Here is a 19,342-nt window from a genome sequence, read left to right on the forward strand (position 1 = left end):
TGCAGGACCCGGCACCCCCTACAACACACACCCTCCTGGCCCCACTCCTCGTTGGTGAGCACCTACCGCGCGCACCCCCTAGCGCCCCCACTCTACACACCCAGCTGGCGCCGGCACCGCTACCCCCAGCCCCAACTATTTCCCCTGCACCCCGGTCCCCTACCCCGACCCGGACCAAGGCTCCGACCGCCGTGCTCCCGGACGTACCCTCAACTAAGATGCCCGGGACCGCCGCACCACCGCCCGAGCTGAGGAGGTCGATAAGGACGATCAGGCCACCGAGACGAATGGACTTATGATGGCACTTCACCCCCGCCGGACAGGGGGTGAATGTGATGAACGGTTACTGTATTACTGTACCCTTATCATCATGTAAGGTGATGCCCCTTTTAAGACCGGACTTGGAACACTGGGGGACTCCGCCTCTGGCTCCGCCCACCTGGGAGTCGTATATAAGGGCCCTCCCATGAGGGACCGGAGCATGCCGCCTGAATCGGCACCATGCGCGGATCTCGATTTTGGCTGGGCGCCCGATTCTCTGCCCGATAGCAGTTCGCATTTGTGGTGTCGAGAGGCAGAGAATTTCACCCCATAGCCCTTCTGTACCCCAGCTCCATTGACCTGGTTTTCCTTCACTCCACGCAGACATGGGGAGAATGTGCAAACTCCACACAGTCACTCGAGGCAGGAATTGAACCCGGGTCCCTGGAGCTGTGAGGTAGCAGCGATAACCACTGTGCCACCGTGCCGCCCAATCATAAAGGAAATCTTAAAGGAAATACAAAGGCATGCATTTACATAGCACCCTTCACATCTCGACGACCTCTCAAAACACTTTGTAGCCAATAAAATACTTTTGAACTGTAATCGCTGATATGGTGTGGCAAAAGGAATGTGTGCGCAGCATGCTCTACAAACAGCATTGATGCAATAGCCAGATCATCCATTTTAGGATGCCGACTGAGTGATAAGTATTGACCAGGATATGGGGAAGAATTCAAACTCCTCTACTCTTTTTCAAATAGTACCAGGGGTTCTTTTCAAAATCTTAAGTGACCACATAATGTGAAACCCTCTCAAACATGGAAATCTTCAGTCATCTTTTGCAAATATCACCAGAAATGTCTTAGCTGTTTGGCCACTGTCTCTACTGAGACTTCAGTCTGTTTAAAATAATCGTTTCCTAAATCGAGTTGTTGCAGCTTGATTAAAGATCAGCAAGATGGAGGGCAGCAGATGCATGGAAAAACCACGGGTGGGATTCTCTGTCGGCCTAAGCCGGAACCGCAAAACGCGATTGGGTGGAGAATCGGTTTTGACGCCAAAATTATGGTTCACGCCAAATCACAATTCCCCGGTGCCTCAACAGCGGCGTCGATGTGTTCCACTCCGCATGTACAGTATACAGCGTTGGCGCATCATTAGCGGGCCTGACCCGGTGTTCTCTGGGGCCTCTGGGATTCTCCGCCTCTAGTGCGGGGAATTCATCTAAATGTTGTGAGGGTTCCCGCCTCTACCACCCTTTCTGGCAGTGAGTTCCAGATTCCAACCACCCTCTAGAACATAGAACATAGAACGTAGAGTGCAGAATGAGGCCATTCGGCCTGTCGAGTCTGCACCGACCCACTTAAGCCCTCACTTCCACCCTATCCACTAACCCAATAAACCCTCCTAACCTTTTTTGGTCACTCAGGGCAATTTATCATGGCCAATCCACCTAACCTGCACATCTTTGGACTGTGGGAGGAAACCGGAGCACCCGGAGGAAACCCACGTCGACACGGGGAGAACGTGCAGACTCCGCACAGACAGTGACCCAGTGGGTAATCGAACCTGGGACCCTGGCGATGTGAAGCCACAGTGCTATCCACTTGTGCTACCATGCTGTCTAAACCCGCGACCTTGGCGTTATCACCACTACTCTAGGTGAATAGGTTTTTTCTTGCCCCTTATCGTACATCTATGTCCCCTGGTTACTGACTCTTCCACTAAGAGGAAACGTACAGTCTTATTACCGTCTTATCCACCTTATCAATGCACCTCATAATGTTATATACCTAAATCAGCTACCCTCAGCCTTTGCTGCTCATGAGAAACCAACCCAACCTAATCAACCTCTCTTTATAGCTTAAACACTCCTTCCAAGGCAACATCCTGGTGAATCTCCTCTGCACCCTCTCTCATGCAATCACTTCCTTCCTATAGTGTGGCAACCAGGACTGCACACAGTACTCTAGCCGTGGCCTAACCAGCATTTCAAACAGCTGCATCATAACCTCAGCAGGTCGGACAGCATCTGTGGAGCGAGAACGGAGCTAATGTTTCGAGTCTGGATGTCCCTTAGTCAGACCTGCTGTGATTGTCCAGTATTTTCTCTTTTCGTTTCAGATCTCAGCATCCACAGTAATTTGCATTTATCCATCATAAACCCCTTGCTCTTGTATTCTATACCTCGGTGAATAAAGGCAAATATCCCATACGCCTTCTGAACCACCTTATCTGCACGGTGGCACAGTGGTTAGCACTGCTGCTTCACAGCACCAGGGAACTGGGTCCAATTCTAGCCTTGGGTGACTGTTTGTACGGAGTCTGCACATTCTCCCCGTGTCTGCGTGGGTTTCCTCCGGGTGCTCCGGTTTCCCCCCACAGTCCAAAGATGTACAGGTTAGGTGGATTGGCCATGCCAAATTACCCCTTAATGTCCAGTGGTGTGCAGGTTAGGTGGTTACAGGGAAAGCACGAGAGAGGGGGCCTAGGTACATACTCTTTCGGAGAGCTGGTACAGACTCAAAAGGCCGAGTAACCTCCTTCTGCACTATAGGGATTCTATGAGGGATTCTATGACATGTCCTGCTCTCTTCAGGAATCTATGGGCATGCACACCAAGTTCCCTCTGATCCTCTGTACGTTCTAAGGTGCTACCATTCATTGTACATTCCCTTGCCTGGTTAGTCCTCCCAAAATGCATCAACTCACACTTTTCAGGGTTAAACTCCATTTGCCACTGCTCTGCCCATCTAACCAATCCACCTACATCATCCTGCAATCCTTTTCTCACTATTTACCAGACCACTATGTGATAGTATCAGGTATTGCAGTACCCGAGAGGCTGTAGACCATTGGGTAAGCCTAGCAGTTTGGTAACATTGGCTGTTTGGTATGTGGCTCCTACCCTGACAGGCGGGAAATAAGAACAGGTGCCGTCCCAGCAGCCCTCATTCTGTACCGAAGCTGCTGGGGAACAGATCTAGTCTATTAAAGCCTTCAGTTATGATACAACCTCATCTTTGAGTTTAATTGATCGTGTATCACACTACATTTTGTGTCGTCTGCGAATGTATTGATCACATCTTACATTCACGTCCTGATCATTAATGTACACTACAAATAGCAAGGGATGCAGCACCGATCCTTTCAGAACACCACAGGCCACAGGCTTCCAATCACAAGAACAACCTTCGGCCATCATCCTTTGTCTCCTGCCACTAAGCCAATTTTAGATCCAATTTGCCAAATTGCCCTGGATCCTATGGGCTCTTACCTGCGTGACCAGTCTCCCATGCGAGACTTTGTCAAAAGCCTTACTGAAGTCCATGTACGCTACATCAACTTCACTACCCTCATCTACACACCTAGTCACCTCCTCGAAAGGTTCAATCAAATTTGTAAGACATGGGACACGGTTTAAAGCGCAAAAACCAGAGTCCCGTTTTGGGGCGGACTGGCACTGCATGCCTGACACCCTAGCAGTGTCTCTGCCAGTCTGACAGTGCCACCCAGGCCCCCTGGCAGTGCCAGAGTGGCACTGCCATGATGCCCAGGTGGCAGCACCAAGGTGCCACTCTGGCAGTGACAAGGTGCCTGGGTGCCAGAGGGTGTGCCAAGATACCACCCTGTCCAGAGCCTGACCACCTGTGGCCTTCAAAGTTCTGGGAGATCCCCCGCCCAGGCATCATTATGCCTGGTGCACATTTGTGTGGAGCAATGCGAAATTATGCCATGGCGAGGTCTCCCAGGCGAGGCCATTAGTTCCTACGCCTCAGGAGAATCTGGCATAGCAAAATTTAAATTAGTCTAATGGCTCACTTACATTTATTAATCTGGATATCGCCTGTGGTGTTGGGTGTTCTGACACACAGATGAGCCAACACGGTTGCATATGGTACAACGCTACTTTATTTAAACTTACTATTTACAGTTTGGTCTTTGCACTCTGCACGTGGGGGGTTCCCTGCTTGTGATGTTTTAACAGCTCTTTCTTGTTCCCTTCTCCCCAGACCTACTGACCACCAGGTGTCGTGCTCGTGCTTTTTATGTGGTTGGTGTTCTTGTCTGTGATTGGTTGTGGTGTTGTGTACTCTGATTTGCCTGTTAGTGTGTCCATCATGATGTGTGTGTTTGAATATCATGACATCCCCCCTTTTTACAAAGATATGTGCCTACGTGGTAATAAATATGATCGTGTCGTGAGTGCATCTAAGAGTGTGTGTGTGTCGTGTGCAGCATGTGCATATGACGGAACTATGTACATGGGGCGATGTCGGGTGCGTCACATGAACCAAGTTGTACCATAACATAACATAAATGCGAACGAGAGAAGAAGAAAAAAAAAACTTGAACAGTTGTCCAGTCAGACGACATCTGGAACGATAAACAACAACAGGTTATCATGTAAAATTGTGCAACTTGTTAAACATATGAACGGTATTATAAGTCCAGTCTAATGGGCTTGCGACGAGTTCGGGTTGACCGTCAGGGTGGCACACCACTCATCGGCTGGATTGATGGCATTGACCTTGTTGACATCAATGACGGAAACTCGGAAGGCATCCTGGTCATCTGCATCACTTAACTGGAAGTCTTGATGCGTGGGCTGGACGGTCCTGACTTGTCTGCGAGGTTGTCGAGGATGCGCCGGATCCATGGGTTGAGCCGAACGACAGTGGGCTGCGTAGTGGCCCATCGTGCCACATCTGTGGCACTGTCGGTTTTTTGCAGGACATTGCCCTTTTAAATGTAGAGCTCCACAATTGCCGCACGTCATGACGTCACGGCGTTCGTTGCGCCACTGCGCATGCGCAGTGCGATCTTGCGGTGGGCGCACCTGCGCAGTGCGTCCCTCGTTGTGGCCGTTATTTTTGGCGCGCACCTGCGCGGGAGACCGCGAAAAGCGCGGGAAGCGGCCGCTGTCGTCCGGGCCGTGGGTCGGGAAGTAATCGACGGCCTGGATGCGTTCGACGTCGTGGGCGGCCTGGCTTGCCGATTCGACGGCTGGGGACCCCCTCCGTGCCAACTCGGACGCCTGAAATCGGGCAAAACGGCAGGTAGCATTTTCGTGGAGGACACAGGCTTCCACAGCAGACGCTAAGGTGAGGCTTTTCATTTTAAGAAGCTGCTGGCGTAGGCCACTAGAGGCAACGCCAAAAACAATCTGGTCCCTGATCATGGACTCTGTGGTGGTGCCGTAACCGCAGGACTGCGCTAGAATCCGGAGGTGCGTCAAAAAGGGTTGAAAAAGCTCCTCCTTACCTTGCAGGCGTTGCTGAAAGAGGTATCTTTCAAAACTTTCATTTACTTCAACTTGAAAGTGCTGGTCCAGTTTGAGGATGACCGTGTCATATTTGGCTTGGTTTTCGCCTTCTTCGAAAACCAGTGAGTTGAAGACGTCGGTGGCGTGCGGACCTGCGTAGAAGAGGAGCATTGCAATCTTCGTGTCATCCGAGACATTCTGTTTTTCGGTGGCACGGATGTACAGGTCAAATCGCTGCCTGTAGAGCTTCCAGTTGGTACCTAGGTTCCCCGCGACTTGCATCGGCTGCGGTTTGCCGGTGTGGTCCATGTCCAGAATGGCAGGTTAGTAGGCAGATATCGATCCACTCCTGTACCATGTGGTGTTGGGTGTTCTGACACACAGATGAGCCAACACGGTTGCATATGGTACAACGCTACTTTATTTAAACTTACTATTTACAGTTTGGTCTTTGCACTCTGCACGTGGGGGGTTCCCTGCTTGTGATGTTTTAACAGCTCTTTCTTGTTCCCTTCTCCCCAGACCTACTGACCACCAGGTGTCGTGCTCGTGCTTTTTATGTGGTTGGTGTTCTTGTCTGTGATTGGTTGTGGTGTTGTGTACTCTGATTTGCCTGTTAGTGTGTCCATCATGATGTGTGTGTTTGAATATCATGACATCGCCCAGTGAGGGCGAGCTCCAGATTGTGACGTCTTGCGAGATCTCGTTAGATTACACAAGGTGTTCCGAGCATCGCCAATCTCACGAGAGGCCTCTCACAAGATTTAACGGCCTTGCCGGGTCACCAAGTTTGGTGCGATGAAGCCATTAGATTGTGTCCCCGATCCCCCTTTGACAAAGTCAAGCTGACTACCCTTGATTAATCCTTGCTTCCCCGAGTGGAGATTAATTCTGTCCCTCGGAATTCTCTCCAATAGATTGCCGACCACTGACGTTAGGCTCACCGACCAGCAATTTCCTGTTTCATCCCGACCACCTTTCTTGAATAATGGTACCACATTAGCTGTCCTCCAGTCCTCTGGCACCTCTCCTGTAGCCAGAGAAGATTTGAACATTATTGTCAGAGCCTCTGCAATCTCCTCTCTTGCCTCCCACAACAACCTGGGACTGGTGGAGGGATTCCCAAGATGTTGGTCATCACACGAACAAGACCTGAAAGCACTCTCTGAGAAGCAGAGCTGTGAGCAGCTGCCTCTCACCTGGCCATGGCTGCAGCTCTTCAGTTTCACTGACCAAAGACATCTCAGCTGTGCAGTTGCCTTGACGACCCTTACAAGTTCCACACAGCTGGGGAAATGGGTCACTGGCTGTTAAAAGCAGAATCTTTGGTGCTACTCAACTCTAAAGACTTCAAGGGGAGATAGCAGGAGTATGGCGTTGAGATAGAGGATCGACCGTGATCACGTTGAATGGCTAGGCAGGCTCGATGGGCCGAACTGGCGACTCCTGCTCCTATTTTCTATGTTTCTATGCTTCTGTTGCACTGGCCACATGCCAATATTTAGTGGGTGGAAATTTAAGCAGATTCTGGCCTATCAGGAAACTAGCGGTAACTTCAGAAACGTTGTTCAGTTTCTTTTTGATCAAGAAAACTGCTCTTTTATCTTTTAAAACCAATTGAAATCACTAAAATTCTTTCAGCAAGTGAACCTGTTGCCCAGTCTCAGCTTTAATATAGACACTGGCCTTTCTTTTGGCCTCAACAGAACCAAAATGTAACAAGTTTCGACATTTTTACGATTGATAACATGGAATTCCAGTGTTACATATACTTTTCCAATGGTTCCCTAAAAACATCTGGCTTAAGAGGACATGGATTTAAGGTGATTGATAAAAGAATCAGAGGTGACACGAGGAAGCAATTGATTTTAAGACGTGAGCTGTTACGATCCGCATTACGTTGTCTGAAAGGGCGGTGGAAGCAGGTTCAACGGCAACTTGCAAAAGGGAAATTGGATGAAATGCATCCAGTGAAATGTAACAGGACATGGGGAACAGGTTAGGGACGGCGGTACTTATTGGGTAGCTCCATCATGGATCTAAAACAACCACTGTGGGCTGAACACTTTATCGTTTTAGGATTCCTTGAAATATAAAGAATAATTTCTAATTCTAACTCGCTGGTTTGTCCATTGCAAGAGGTATCCATCGGCTGACAGCTAGAGGGCACTCTAGTCCTAGCTCTGTGCTGGCAGCAAACCGCAAATAAAACGACGCGTCATTTTAGTTTCTTGAGAATTTAACTTTCTGTAAAGAACATTAAGTCACAAACGTTGAGCCCAAGTTAAAAAAGAAATGTATTTACTGATAAAATGATATGGGGCAGGATTCTCCGACCCACCACCGGGTCGGAGAATCGCCGGGAGGCAGCGTGAATCCTGCCCCGACGCCGGCTGCCGAATTTTTTGGCGGGGACGGGAATCGCGCCGCGCCGGTCGGTGGGCGCTCACAGCGGCCCCCCCCCCGGCAATTCTCCAGCCCGCGATGGGCCGAGTGGCCGCCCGTTTTCGGCCAGTCCCACCGGCGGGACCTGGCTCCGCGGGCGACCTCCAGAGTCCTCGGGGGGGGGGGGGCAGGGGGATCTGGCCCTGGGAGGTGCCCCCACGGTGGCCTGGCCTGCGCTCGGGGCCCACCGATCCGATGGCGGGCCTGTGCCGTGGGGGCACTCTATTCTTCCGCGTTGGCCGCTGTGGTCCTCCGTGATGGCCGACGCGGAGATGAACCCCCTCTGCGCATGTGCTGGGATGATGCCAGTACACGCTGGCGCTCCCGTGCATGTGCCAACTCACGCCGGCCGGCGGAGGCCCTTCAGTGCCGGTTGGTGTGGCGCCAAGCCCCTTCCCCGCCGGCTGGCCCGGCGCAAACCACTCTGACGCCGGCCTAGCCCCTGAAGATGTGAAGGATTCCGCACCTTTGGGGCGGCCCAACGCCGGAGTGGTCCACGCCACGCCTCGGCACCGGAGTTGCCCGCCCCGCCGGTTCACGCAGAATCCCGCCCAAGGTGGCCGGAATGATTGGTCAACGAAAGGTGGAGGACAGTGATGTGAAGGGTGTAAAATGTGGTCACTATGTGGACTGGCATAAGGGGCATTTTTGGGGCAGCCCCGTCAGAATCTGTTTTCTGTGCAGCTTGAAGAAATGTTTAGGCTTAAATCTTACAGCCTGTGCTGAAAGCAGGATTTTCATCCTGAGCGAGTGCGTGTGTGGGCGATTCCCTGAGTGAGTGCATGGGTAAATAAGAAACTTTGACCAATAATAGTCTCTTGGGAAGCTATATTGGCTGTTCAGGTTATAATAATAATCTTTATTATCACAAGTAAGCTTACATTAATGCAATGAGGTTACTGTGAAAATCCCCTAGTCGCCACATTCCGGCACCTGTTCGGGTACACGGAGGGAGAATTCAGAATGTCCAATTCACCTAAAAAGCACGCGTTTCGGAACATGTGGGAGGAAACCGGAGCACCTGGAGGAAACCCACGCAGAGACGGGGAGAACATGCAGACTACACACAGACTGTGACCCAAGCTGGGAATCGAACCCGGGTCCCTGGTGCTGTGAAGCAACCGGGCTAACCGCTGTGCTACCGTGCTGCCCAGATACCTCCCGATACTGCAGCGCTTCCTCAGTACTGCCCCAGAGTGTCAGTAGGCCCAAAGATTATTATTATAAGATTCATCTGATCACAGTGCATGCTTTTTAATAATCTTTATTAGTGTCACAAGTAGGCTTACATTAACACTGCAATGAAGCCACTGTGAAAATCTCCTAGTCGCCACATTCCGGCGCCTGTTTGGGTACACAGAGGGAGAATCAGAATGTCCGAATGACCTAACAGCCGTCTTTCGGGATATGTGGGAGGAAACCGGAGCACCCGGGGTAAACTTATGCAGACACAGGGAGAACGTATACACTCCGCACAGACAGTGACCCAAGCAGGAACATCTCACATAAGGTAACTCTCCCTTAGCTTTGTACGAGAGTGCGGTCAGAATAGAATTAGTGCCCAATCCTGGACAAGCACACTAGACAACATTGTTAACAGCTGAGCAAACCTGGCATGTTTTGTAAATAATAAAAATACATCAAACTTGAACATTATTTCGTTCATCCAATTTTTGGGACGTATTTTAGCTTAAAGAAAATTCACTCTACCACAGATTTATTTTATTTATTTTTCAATGTGTACACTTCATAAATGCCCTCTAAATAAAAATCATAAAATAATATCCCTGCATTTAAATCTGAGTTATTGTAAGTTCACAGGGGAACAGTAGGTAAATTCATTCAAAGAAATTTACAGTTGGTTAAAATAATGGTGCTTCTTCTAAATCTCAAAGAAAATACAAATGGCAGCAAACCGAGATTTGGTTTGAACCAATGGTGCAACAGCAAAATCCTGCAGATGCTGGAAATCTGAAATAAAATAAAAAGCATTTGGAAAACATCCGTGGAGAGAAACAATTCTGGTCGAATGACCTATTGGACCAATAGTTTTCGATGCCTAGACCTTAAAGCCATTTTTTGAGACTTTGTCAAACCCAGGATGCCACTCCAAAGGGTTTAACCTTAGCACCTTAGAGCATTGGAAGCCCATTTCCACCCGCCATGACCAGCAATGGAACTAAACAGTGCAGTGAAACAATATACATTAATGATCTGGAAGAAGGAACTGAGTGCATTGTTGCTAAGTTTGCAGATGATACAAAGATATATAGAGGGACAGGTAGTATTGAGGAAGCAGGCAGGCCGCAGGAAGGACCTGGACAGGCTAGGAGAGTGGGTAAAGAAGTGGCAGATGGAATATAATGTGGAAAAGTGTGAGGTTGTACACTTTGGTAGGAAGAATGGAGGTATAGACTATTTTCTAAATTGGAAAAGGGCTCGGAAATCAGGAGTGCAAATGACTTAGGAGTCCTTGTCAGGATTCTCTTAAGGTTAACAGGCAGGCAGGGCAGCACGGTGGCGCAGTGGGTTAGCCCTGCTGCCTCACGGCGCCGAGGTCCCAGATTCGATCCCGGCTCTGGGTCACTGTCCATGTGGAGTTTGCACATTCTCCCCGTGTTTGCGTGGGTTTCGCCCCCACAACCCAAAGATGTGCAGGGTAGGTGGATTGGCCATGCTAAAATTGCCCCTTAATTGGAAAAAGTGAATTGGGCACTCTAAATTTAAAAAGGTTAACAGGTATGCTCAGTTGGGAGTTTGGAAGGCAAATGCAATATTACCATTCATGGCTAGAATACAAGAGCATGGATGCATTGTTGAGGCTGTATAAGGCTCTGGTCAGACCCCATTTCCCATTTGGAGAATTGTGAGCAGTTTTGGACCCCGTATCTAAGAAAGGATGTGCTGGCCTTAGAGAGGGTGCAGAGGCGGTTCACAAGAATGATCCCCGAATGAAGGACTTGTCATATGAGGAACGGTTGAAGACTCTGGGTCTGTACTCAATAGCGTTTAGAAGGATGAGGGGGGATCTCATTGAAACTTACAGAATACTACGAGGACTAGATAGACTAAACGTGGAGAGGATGTTTCCACTATGAGTAAAATCTAGAACCCGCGGGCACAGCCTCAGACTGAAGGGACGATCCTTTAAAACAGAGATGAGGTGTAATTTCTTCAGCCAGAGGGTGGTGAATCTGTGGCACTCATTGCCGCAGAAGGCTATGGAAGCTAAATCACTGAGTGTCTTAAAGACAGAGATAGATAAGTTCTTAATTAATAAGGGGATCAGGGGTTTTGGGGAGAAAGCAGGAGAATGGGAATGAGAAACATATCAGCCATGATTGATTGGCAGAGCAGACTCGATGGGCCGAGTGGCCTAATTCTGCTCCTATGTCTTATGGTCTTATGAAACTAGACTAATGAGGAAATTTCAATCATTCAATAAGGGTTGGAAACACATACAAATGGTACAATATAAATAAGTATACAATTCAAAATACAAATCCTGAAATATAAATTATATAGTATTAACATAAAAATTAAGACACAGAAATTGTTTCGTATGTTATCACAATTCCCAAATGTGCAAGGTACAGTATAAAAACCCACATTCAGAAATATGAATTGTACAGTTCCCAAAACCCACAGTCATAAAGAGAACTTCCACAATATGGAACTGTATAGACATAGGAACTTAAATGTTTCAATTTGAAGCAGAAATGTACATTACCTAATGCAATATAAGTAGACACAAATGGAGCTGAAATGTGCATGATAAAATATATATACCCATTGTGGATTATAACTTGTGCGTGAGGAAGAACAAATAGTAAGCACTTCAAATATTTCAGCAGAACTACAGCATTACAAACACATTCAAACAGATAAATTGCACTAAAATATAAATGAAAACCATAGAACCTATTGCAACTATTTGTACAAACTTGAGCTGGACGGTATAAAAATACTCAGTAAGGAACACAAACTGCACATTGTAAAATATATGCTGCAAACAGGAATCATACAAGAGAAATTTACACGTTCAGAAATATGAACCACAAATTGTATCGTGTTAAAAATCACATTTGGAGAAAGATTCATAGAATTTACAGTGCAGAAGGAGGCCATTCGGCCCATCGAGTCTGCACCGGCTCTTGGAAAGAGCACCCTACCCAAGGTCAACACCTCCACCCGATCCCCAGAACCCAGTAACCCCACCCAACACTAAGGGCAATTTTGGACACTAAGGGCAATTTATCATGGCCAATCCACCTAACCTGCACATCTTTGGACTGTGGGAGGAAACCGGAGCACCCGGAGGAAACCCACGCACACACGCGGAGGATGTGCAGACTCCGCACAGACAGTGACCCAAGCCGGAATCGAACCTGGGAGCTGTGAAGCAATTGTGCTATCCACAATGCTACCGTGCTGCCCCCTAAGATAAATTGCACGGTGTGGACACCTACATGTGCAAACTGATGAAGCATGAATATATGGAAAAGTGCAACTGCATAATGCAACTTAATGTATGTACAGACATGTTGGCCACATTCTAAAAATATACTCATTCAGTCCATCAAAATGTAGATTTAAACATAAATTATGTGAGCCAAAAGCTTGTCATGAGATTTTAAAATTATATTTGGAGAATGAGTATTTATTGTTTGAGTTGGAGTTTGGTTTATTTGAGAATGAAAAACAGCGTACTGACCAGACACATTAGTCTGCATAACATATATTCTTTTCCACACCCACTGGCTTGTTGCCTTTAGTATTGACTGAAAACCCCTGATGATGAACATCTTTTATTTCCATCTGCCTACTTTCAGGTAATTACCACATCAACCATCAAGATATTTCGGTGCGACGAATGACTGCACAGGCTTGACTGGAACCAAGAAGCTTTTTGTGCGTTACTCCAATCGCGAAAACAATCAAGCAAATATCACTGCTGCATGTTTTCTTAAAACGGGCAGAACCCGAGGCAACATTGTGACACCACAAAATGATGGAAGGTTACAATAAGGCAGACTTGGAGATGAAGGCTGGGATTCCCCTCCCCCTACCCACCATTGGCTAACAACGGGACCTTCCGGGGTTTTCCCATTGTTCGTATTCTCCTCCGCCGGGGAAGCCACAGTGTGGAGGTGGGGGTGGGGTCGCTGTTGGAAGGACCAAAAGATTTTGCCAGCGGGGAGAGTCAGAAAATTTCCACCAATGTTTGGAACCTCCAGGGGAGACCAAAATCAGATGCCATTAGTATAAGACAGTGGCTAAGATGTGCAACAGGGAATTCAGGAAAATTCTCTTTACTGAAGAGGGCGGTTAGAATGTGGAATTTGTTACCAGGTGGAGTTGAGACAACTAGCAAAGCTTCATTTGGGGGAGGCAGTGGCGTGGTGGTATTGTCACTGGAAGTGGTCCAGTGACCCAGGGTAATAATCTGGGAACCTGGTTTGAATCCCGCCATGGCAGGAGGTGGAAATTGAATCCAATAAATATCTGGAATTAAAATGATGACCGTGAAATGATTGTCCTAAAAAAAAAACAGCTGGCCCTTGAGGAAATTTGCCGTCCTTACCTGGTCTGGCCTACATATGACTCCAGATCCACAGCAATGTGGTTGACTCTTAAATAGCCCAGCAAGCTACTGAATTCTGGGGTGGGCAATAAATGCAGGCCCAGCCAGTCACCCGCAAATCCCATGAACAATTTAAAACAATTAAGGAAAAGCTTGATAAACACAAGACGGAGTAAAACCTTGGAGGATATAAATAGGTTGGGAGGTGGCTGTTGTGGAGTTTAAACATAGACATGAACCTATTGGGTTGAATGATCTGTTTCTGTGCTGTAAATACTATTTAATTCAGACGCGTGCATGAATGCCAAATTTTCAATGTCAATATGTTCCACTTTGAACCTAATAACATTTTCCATCATACGCTGCCAAATGCATGATTTACATGGAGGAGCAATCCACCCACTTATTCTGACTGACATTATTTCATCTGAAATCCAGCATTTTTTCACCTCTTTACTGATTAAAAAAATTCCTGCTCTCATCTTATTAAATCTGTTCACCGCTACTTGACAGGAATCAGCATGCTTAACTCTACTTGTGGCCTTCTTCCCCTTCACCTTTCTCAGTCTTGTTTAGTGATGCCCAGGTCCCAGTTTCTAGTTCGAATGATTGGCAAAAATGTTAGCCCGATGTCTTTTGACCGAAACTGAGAAAGCTCTTGTACTTTCCCATCATTTTCTGAAACAAGAACAGAGGATGAAACATAGAATTCCTTCAGTGCAGAAGGGGGCCACTGACCCTCTGAGATAGCACCCTACCTAGGCCCACTCCCCCGTAACCTCATCTAACCTGCACATCTTTGGACACGAAGGGGCAATTGTCGCGTGGCCAATCCACCTAACACGCACATCTTTGGACTGTGGGAGGAAACGGGAGCACCCGGAGGAAACCCACGCAAACACGGGGAGAACGTGCAAACTCCACGCAGTCAATCAACCAAGGCCGGAATCGAACCCGGGTCCCTAGCGCTGTGAGGCAGCAGTGCTAAGCACTGTGCCACCGTGCTGGAGAAAATCGGCAGGCCAGGCAGCATCTGCAAGGCGAGAAAGCAGAGTTTACCATTTCCAGTGCTTTTTGGCTCATCGCCCATCATTTTCTGCCTTTATCCCTGATTGCCACCATTTGCAAATGTTGTAACCAACATCAAATCCTTTCCATCAGCACCTGGGTCTCGTATTGTTTGTAGTTTTGTGCCTATTCCCAGAAGCTGTATTCAATCCTTATCAATTTATTTTTTAATCTCTGGTGCTTTTTCTTCACTATTATAAGAATGTAGCAGAAATTAAACGGCAACCAATACAGATATCAAAAGCACAGACATTATGCGTAAATGACAAATTCAGGAAGACGACATTTAAACGTTTAACAGATAAGACATTGGCATTCAGCTATGAATCATTTTCACAATCCTACTGGTCAATCTGAAGCACCTGGGGGATTCAGAATGCAGCAGGACACAATGTCATAAAGGAAGATTACGGAGAACATAAAGAAGCACCAACAAGATAAAGTAACTGATATGGTGCCAACATGAGGAGAGCAGAGTCCTCTTATCTTTGGGAAAAGAGGTGCTTTCATTTGAAACTTTTTACGAAATGAACTTATACTTGAGCTTCGACTTCGCTTTCAGACAAAACCTCCCACACAAACGAAAGGTAAACGATTTCATGAATATTTTGTGGAGCAGCATACATAAATCTGACTGAACTGCCTCAGCCAACTGCTGTATTATTTAACGATGAAAACGTCTAAACTAGCACTTGCGACTCAGCAGACGATTAATGAAAATCGGAATCTTGATATGATTTAGAATGACTACTTTTGGTCATAGCAAAACCTAAAATTTATTGAGATGTCAGTGTGTGGGCAAATGAAGCACAGAGCCGTTTGTTATAGCTAGATTCTAAATTGAAACGATTTCTTTGAAAAATCAAAATGTACAAAGTAAGAACAAAGTCATTCATGGTGAATTGGTACGTCTTCGCCGTAGCCGGTTTGCTTTTTTTCCACTCTAAATCATAGCTAATGAATGTTGCATTTTGAACTGAATTTGATTAGCGAAGGTTTGGTATAAATCAATTGGTGAAAATATATTTCAGTAGTCTTAAGTTGTGAACAATTGCAAACACCCCCTTACAGTTTAAAGTATATATGTTTATTCATATTCTATCCATAGAAATAATTTTTACATTATGGTTTCATTTATAATTTTCCAAAATTGTCCTACCTTGATTACTTTGATTTTCTTGCTATCTCATAAAATTTAGTTGGTTTGCTACAGACCCATATAAATGCCACAATCAACCAAAAAAATAAATCCCATTTTAATAAACATTTAGCGCTTGACTTCTCGCACATTTGAAAGCAATAAAATGCTGAGACGCTTGAGGAAGCACCTGCACTGATGGGGAAACTTCTGCTTTGAGCCCCTCTGGATATAAAAGCAACAAGCTATTTTTGCTATGACAAAGTGTAATCCAGGCTCGAAATGTTAACTCCCTTCTCTCTCCACAGACGCTGTCAGACCTGCTGAGATTGCCCAACATTTTGAAATGAAATTTTCAGCTTTTGTTTCAGGTTCCAGCATCCGCAGTAATTTGCTTTTGTCTTATTTATGTTGCCGAAGCTATTGTAATATCAGGTCCAGCTACTGTGCCAACCGAATGGCCTACTTTCCATGCCTAGTGCTTCACAGAATCATTGATGCTCTTAAACGACTTGCGGCAAAATTAATGAATGAATATCGCTTATTGTCACAAGTAGGCTTCAAATGAAGTTACTGTGAAAAGCCCCTATTCGCCACATTCCAGCGCCTGTTCGGGGAGGTTGGTACGGGAATTGAACCGTGCTGCTGGTCTGCCTTGGTCTGCTTTCAAAGCCAGCGATTTAGCCCTGTGCTAAACAGCCCCTAATGATATGCAGAAGTTGGTAATATTCTTGACTTAGACATAGACATAGAATTTACAGTGCAGAAGGGGGCCATTTGACCCATCGAGTCTGCACTGCCCCTTGGAAAGAACACCCCACACCTTCACCCTATCCCCATAACCCAGTAACCCCACCTAACCTTTTTGGACACTGAGGGCAATTTAGCGAGGCCACTCCACCTAACCTATCCATCTTTGGACTGTGGGAGGAAACCGGAGCACCCGGAGGAAACCCACGCAGACACAGGGAGAATGTGCAGACTCCGCACAGACAGTGACCCAAGCCGGGAATCGAACCTGGGACCCTGGAACTGTGAATCAACTGTGCTAACCACTGTGCTACCCTTATTAAAAATTTATTAAGTGTTAAAACGCCAATCTTTTTCTGCTTTACCCCTGTCCTGCACTTCCCTTACGATGAAATCAGTACTCTTCGCTCTATCTCCTGCTTTTATTCAAAGTCCCCCAGATTTCTAAACCTTAAAACTTACTACCTTCATCGATTGTCCCTTCAATCTATAGGTTGCTTCCTCATTCTCGTCTCTTACTGGCTTCACCCTTGGTAATATCCTAAATGGTGCAATTTTCTCTTTCACTTACGATTCCAATGATCACACAGCACAACAACATTGCTTTCTGCCCATCACTCACAGATATATTCAGTATGCAGTTTGATACAATCCATATTTCCAGTACGTGTGAAAATCAGTGATTCATGGAAGGTTACAGCATAAAAGGAGGCTATGTGACTCATCTTGCCGATGTCAGCTCGGTGAAAAGATTACCTCACTCCCCCATTCTTCCCCCTTGGCCTTGCATTTTTTTCCCCCTTTTGAAATTCATGACCATTTTTCCCAGTTGAAAGTTAACGCTGAATCTGTGTCTGCCAGCATTCAACGAGTACATTTCTGGTTCTTTTTGCCAATTATTTCAAAGCTGTGTCCTCTGGTTACAGACCCTCCTGCCAGTAAAAACTTCTGTCCACTGTATGGAAATCTACCATTAAGTGTACTTTGTTTTGCCTGTTGCATTCTGACGGACAGGAGGAAATCACCTCTTTAACTGTTGCGTGCACAGAGGAGATAGATTGAGGCTCAGCGGTTTACCACCATGTCTATCAGGTAATGTAGCTGATGGGCAGAATGTCTTAGTGAATCCTTTATATAATTAGACATAAACCACCAAGCCCCTTCCTGTGTCTTGTTCTTATGCCGCACTAGTTGATCATGTTTTTGACTTTATATGCAACTCTATTTTAAGCACTGAGGCATCATTTTGTTCTATACAATGGAAAGCTGGCCTATACCCTGAATATGCAGCCATTGGTGGTACGAAGCCATTTCGGACTTGGTTGGCTCTGTGCAGAGGTGGGATGGACAGGTCCCCCATTGGGTGAAGTAGCAGCAAACTAGCCCCACTTTTCCCACCGGGTGAGCAGCAGCATGCATTCAGAGAGGGTTGCGCAATCAGAATTCTGGCGGCCGTGTTTGGGTCTGTCACGCCTATTTCTCCTGTACCGCTGCCCGACTGGGTGGCACGTTCTTGGGTATCTTAAAGGATTGGCTTGCGGTGAGGAAAGGTGAAGGAGGTGGTGGTGGTTGCGGGGGGGGGGGGGGGGGGGGGAGGGGGGGGGCTGTTTGCTGGGGAGTGTGATAAAGCAAGGGTTGCATGCTTACGCCAGCTGCCATTCACGTGTCAAGAGAGGTGGTGGGATGAGGGAGAAATGGAAGAGATGGTGGGATGAGGGAGGTGTCTACACCACCCATTGCCTTGGGAAAGCGGGCAGCATAATCAAAGATCCCTCCCACTCGGGTTACTCTCTCTTCCAACCTCTTCCATCGGGCAGGAGATACAAAAGTTTGAGAACACGCATTAACAGGTTCAAAAACAGCTTCTTCCCTGCTGTCACCAGATTCCTGAACGACCCTCTTATGGATTGAACTGATCTCTCTACGCATCCTCTCTACTGAGTAGTACTACACTCCTGTATGCTTCACCCGATGTCTGTATCTATGTATTTACATTGCGTATTTATCATATGTCCTATGTTTTTTCATGTATGGAATGATCTGTCTGGACTGTACGCAGAACAATACTTTTCACTGTACCTCAGTACACGTGGCAATAAATCTAAATCTAAATTGGGACATGGTTTTGATTGGTTCAGCTCCAACGAAGGCCAAGTCCTCAGTCTGGCTGCTCTGACGGTGGCATTGGGTGAGGACATGCTGGCTCGCCTGTCGCCCACTGCTTAGCTGCAGCTGCCTGCTGTTGTTCGACAAGAGAGAGTGAGGTCAGTCAGTGAGGGTGGTGCAATCCATTTAGGCAACGTGCCTGTTGTGGTTGAATAACTGACTGGTGTGTACAAGCTGCGACATAAGGCTGTGAGACCTGCAGCAGTGCTGAGTTGGTGAGGTGAGGCGAAAGCTGCGAACGTTAAGGCGCCGGAGTTGCGATTGGTAGTGATTGCTGGTATGGGTGGGTGAAGGTGCACAGTGCATCCCGCAGGGCATGTGAGGCACTCGTGGCTGTAGGGGTATGGGGTGCATTCACTGACCTTAACCACTTGTCGGAGGTCACTGAACCTCCTGCAGTACTTCATTCAGGTCCTCGGCATTGATTGCACGATGGCTACCTGCCTCCCATTGTCTCCCCACATTCCGCCCGGAGGGCTTCCTAGACCCTTGGGGATGGGGATAGTGGGTGTCTCTTGTGTCCACTTCCTCTACCAATTCAAGCACAGCAGCCGCAGGGAAACTTGGAGAACACTCTCTACAACAGTACAGTACTTTCACTTTAAGAGATGCAGGCTGTCTTTAAGTAGCCTTGAATAGTGGTGGCCACAGAAAAAAGTAG

At 47.1% G+C, this 19,342-nt stretch overlaps 1 long non-coding RNA gene across 1 annotated transcript in view; it reads left to right on the forward strand.

Annotated features, from left to right (window-relative positions):
* LOC140392075 (uncharacterized) overlaps positions 1 to 18,050 on the forward strand; it is a 48,465-nt gene extending 30,415 nt beyond the window's left edge. The window contains exon 3 of the long non-coding RNA XR_011935238.1: positions 12,808 to 18,050. This is a non-coding gene — a long non-coding RNA (uncharacterized lncRNA). The remainder of the gene's footprint in view (positions 1 to 12,807) is intronic.
* Positions 18,051 to 19,342: the final 1,292 nt, after the last annotated feature.

The sequence above is a fragment of the Scyliorhinus torazame genome, chromosome 15 (genome assembly GCF_047496885.1).
Source record: "Scyliorhinus torazame isolate Kashiwa2021f chromosome 15, sScyTor2.1, whole genome shotgun sequence".
NCBI lineage: Eukaryota > Metazoa > Chordata > Chondrichthyes > Carcharhiniformes > Scyliorhinidae > Scyliorhinus > Scyliorhinus torazame.